The sequence below is a fragment of the Cicer arietinum genome, chromosome 4 (genome assembly GCF_000331145.2).
Source record: "Cicer arietinum cultivar CDC Frontier isolate Library 1 chromosome 4, Cicar.CDCFrontier_v2.0, whole genome shotgun sequence".
Taxonomy (NCBI): Eukaryota; Viridiplantae; Streptophyta; class Magnoliopsida; order Fabales; family Fabaceae; genus Cicer; species Cicer arietinum.
The window spans coordinates 61388734-61393803 of NC_021163.2; positions in this window are offsets into that span (position 1 = coordinate 61388734).

The window sequence follows — 5070 nt, forward strand, 5'->3', positions numbered from 1 at the left end:
TCTTCTTAAAAAATGCATCAATTTTCTTATGGTTAAACATAGTGTTACTAATAAAAAAATACACATATTAATTAAAATAATTCACAATTAAAAAATGTATCACACTATATCATATATCAATGGTTAACATGTAAAAGTTTGTTAATAATTAATAGTTGAATTGCTAACTAGGGTGTTAGAGTTTGTTTGTTCGACATTATTTAGTTTATCCTTCGAGGTAGCTTATCTATATAATTTTATTATATTTTATTAATATAAATTCTAAGAAAAAGAGAACAAATTAAACAGAGATTTGAGAAAATAAAGGTACATAAGTGAAGAAGAGAGAGACAAAATACGATATCATTTTCTCAAAAAACATAAAAATTTGATGATATTTTAATAATTGATCACTATTATGCTGGTAATCTATGTTATTATATATATATATATATATATATAAAATAATTGATATTATGTATAAAAAAAAATTAAAATATAAAAGATGTCGTGACACCTACCTGTTCCCGAGAAAATGTGCTAGTGCTTAAGAAATAATAATGTAACTTTTTTTACTGAAGAGTACCAATATAATATAGAAACTAAAATTTGATTTCATTTTCTTTTTAATGGCTACAATAGTATATTAAAACGAATTCACAATACAAGATGTATATGAATGAAAACAAGAGTTATACAAAAACTATGTAATCACAATTCTACCATAACAATGAACAAGTTGCACCAAATTTACAAGATACACCTTAATTCTGAAGTCTCAAACAAGCCAACTGTTGAGAGCACCATGAATTAAAACCATAAGTGAAATTTGTATCATTTGTCATTCAAATAGTACCAAACTTTGAAGAACCATTTCCCCCAATTAAAACCACAAAAACGATGATAATGAGCCTCCACTTCTTTAATCAAGACACAACTAAATCACAACCATCTAAAAAGATCAATCCAAATGCACCCAAAGATTAAATAAACAATAAAATATTGTTGAATAGTCTCTTTCTCACCAAGGAAAATCGAATTGATCAAAACCTTTAGTAATTAAGTTATCCTTAATATGTGAATGTGTGCCTCAAATCATAAAGTTAGTTATGTTTAAGAGTTGTTATAACTACCTTTGGTCAAGTTAGTTATGACAAGGTGGTTATAGTTAGTTAAGCAATGTGCCTTTAAATACTATAGTTGAAAATGCATTGGGTAATCTTTTTGTAATGGGTTAATTTTTTGTTGTAATAGTGAGAGCTGGAAAACTAAGAGAGGCATATGCAATTCATGATTCATAGAAAATTAGAGAAAAAAATATTAAAGGGAGAAAAGAAAGATCGAGAGAAAGGCTAATATTGTTGGTTCATAAACAGTGGTAAATACTAGGAGATCAATCTTGAGAAGGCTTTAATCTTGTAAAGTTTCAATCATTAATAGTGGATTAATCTTGTTTGCTTGTCTGTGACGTATGTATCAACAATTGAGACCGAACACGTAACTTCTTGGTGTTATTCTTCCCTTATCCTTTTTTAATTTTCGTTTGCATTGATAGAGAAAACTGGTTTTAGAAAACTGCATAAAGGAAAACTAGTTTTAGAAAACTACAGAAAGAAAAATTGTTTTAGAAAACTACAGAAAACGGAGAACGATAATCAATCTCCGTTTTCTAGTTTTTTCTAGTTTTCTGGTTTTCTGAACATTATGCCTTTTCATTTTTTCTTCTACAATTGTTTGTCTTTTATTTTGTTGGTTTGATCTTTGTTGCAGATCCCAATATTGTTTTAACAATTGGCGCCGTCTGTGGAAAAATGAGCAACAATGGTTGGAACCACAAAATTCGACATTGAAAAATTCAATGGATCAAATGATTTTGGTCTATGGAAGATAAATATGCATGTTGTTCTAGTACAACAAGGCTTGGTGAATGCGTTGAAGGGTGAATCGGCTCTTCTTGCAACAATGACTACACGAGAAAAGGAAGAACTGATTGAAAAAAGCAAAGAGCATTATCATCTTGTGTCTTGGAGACAAAACTTTGAGGGAAGTTGCAAGGGAACCAATTGCAGCAGCCTTATGGCTTAAACTTCAATCTCTCTACATGACTAAATCAGTTTCAAATAGACTCTTCTTGAAACATCAACCGTTCTCTTTTAAAATGGATGAGGATAAACCAGTTGCAATGCAACTTGCTGATTTTAACAAGATTCTTGATCATTTAGAAAATTTAGAAGTCAAAATAGATGATGAAGACAAAGCTCTGACCTTGCTTAGAGCCCTGCCAAATTCATATGAACATTTCAAGGATGCTATAATGTTTGGAAGAGAACAAACAATTACTCTTGAAGAAGTTCATGCATCCATTCGGACAAAGGAAAGCTATAAAAGAATTGAGTTCAAGAATGATAATCATGTTGAAATTCTGAATGTGATCAGAGGAATAATTGAAAGGAAAAGATCAAATGGAAATAAACAAAGGTCCAATTCAAGGTCAAAATTTGAAGGGAAGTATATATGCTTTCATTGTCACAAGAAAGGACATTTCAAAAAAGATTGTCTCGAAAGAAATGAATCAAGAAACTCTCAAGATTCAGGAAATGTTGCACTTGTTGATGTTGGTTATGAATTTGCAGAGGCATTGATGATTTCAAATTCTGAAGGTGAAAAGAACTGGGTACTAGACTCAGGTTGTACTTTCCACATGTGTCCAAGAAAGGATTATTTTGAATCAATAGATCTTCGTGATGGTGGGGTCGTTCTTCTTGGCAACAACAAAACATATAAAGTCCAAGGCAAATGAACAATCAGATTTAGAATGTTCAACGACAAAGAGTTACTGCTCAATGATGTAAGGTACATACCTGAATTAAAAAGAAATTTGATTTCTGTTGGTATTTTTGACATTTTAGGATATTCCACAAACATAAAAAATGGTATTATGACTATTATTAATAAAGGTGATATCATTGTTAAAGGCATTAAAAGAAATGGCTTGTATATTTTAGAAGGTTCTACTATAATTGCACAAGCTTCAGTTGCTAGCTCTAATTTGCATTCATCTTTTAGAATATGGCATATGAGGTTAGGACATGTAAGTGAAAGAGGCTTAATTGAGTTATCAAAACATAATTTGCTTAATGGTGACAAAATTGAAAAATTGGAATTTTGTGGTCATTATATTCTAAGAAAGTCTAAGAGGGGCAGTTTTGATGTTGGCCAACACAACACCTCTAGACCTTTTGAATATGCTCATTCTGATTTGTGGGGTCCTTCAAGGACAAAAGCTCATGCTAGTTGTTCTTACTTCTTAACCATAATTGATGATTATTCTAGGAAAGTATGGATCTATGTCATTAAAAATAAAAGTGACACTTTTATGAAATTTAAAGAATGGCATATGCAAATTGGAACACAAAAGGAAACTAAGCTGAAGTGTTTAAGAACTGACAATGGCCTGGAGTATCTTTCAGAGCAGTTTAATAAGTATTGCAGGGAATTAGGTATTCAAAGACATAGAACAGTTGCAGGCACCCCTCAACAAAATGGTATTGCTGAAAGGATGAACATAACAATCTTGGAAAGAGTTAGATGTATGATCTTGAGTGCAGGGCTGCCTAAAACATTATGGGGAGAAGTTGTAGTTACAGCAGTGTATTTGATAAATAGACGCCCTTCATAAGCTATTGGATTTAAGACACCAATTGAGATGTGGAATGACAAACCAACAAGCTACTCAAATCTGAAGGTATTTGGTTCCTTAGCATTTGCTCATATAAGGCAAGATAAATTGGATTATAGAGCAATCAAATGTGTTTTCATTGGTTATCCTAAAGGAATAAAAGGTTACAAGTTGTGGAGAATTGATCAAGGTGTGCCCAAATGCATCATATCAAGAGATGTAGTGTTTGATGAAACAAGAATGCCCATGATTGACAAAGAACATTCTCCATTTCAATTATGCAGAAACGCAGAACATTCTCCGTTTTAGAACTGCATCAATGAAGAACATTGCAGAAACGCAGAACATTCTCCATTTCAGTTATGCAGAAACGCATAACATTCTCCGTTTGAATTATGCAGAAATAAAGAACATTGCAGAAATGCAGAATGTTCTCCATTTAGCAGTGCTTCAAACAACAATGAAGAGAGTGCTCAGATTGAGGTGGAGTCACATGGAGATCAAGAGATTAATCATGAAGACGTCATTAATACATCACTTGATGATAATGCTACAACAGAAACAAATTTGGCCAATTACAACTTGGTAAGGGATAGAGAAAGAAGGGTTATCAAGCCTCCAACCAGATATGGTGAAGCAGATTTAATTTGTTATGCTTTAAGTGTTGCTGAAGATCTTCAAAGAGATGAACCAAACAACTACAGGGAAATCATTAATAGTGAAGACAAAGGAGCTTGGATAATAGCAATGAATGAAGAGATGCGGTCACTAGAAAAGAATCAAACCTGGGTTTTGGTTGACATTCCTAAGAGTCAAAGGGTAATTGGATCAAAATGGGTGTTCAAGAGAAAGGAAGACATTCAAGGACAAGTGAAGATAAGGTTCAAAGCAAAGTCAAGTGCAAAAGGATTGCAACTGGGAAGATTTTCGCTGATGCCTTCACCAAATCACTTTCACAAACTAAGTTCAAGCATTGCTTGGACATAGTTGGCTTCGACAAAGAGTAAAGCTGAGGCAATGACAGCAATGTCAATGATTGAATTATTCTGATATTGAGTCAAGGTGGAGAATTATGAATGTGTGCCTCAGATCATAAAGTTAGTTATGTTTAAAAGTTGTTATAACTACCTTTGGCCAAGTTAGTTATGACAAGGTGGTTATAGTTAGTTAAACAATGTGCCTTTAAATACTATAGTTGAAAATGCATTGGGTAATCTTCTTGTAATGGGTTAAAATTTTTGTTGTAATAGTGAGAGCTAGAAAACTAAGAGAGGCATATGCAATTCATGATTCATAGAAAATCAGAGAGAAGAGATTAAAGGGAGAAAAGAAAGATTGAGAGAAAGGCTAGTATTGCTGGTTCATAAACAGTGATAGATACTAGGAGATCAATCTTGAGAAGACTTTAATCT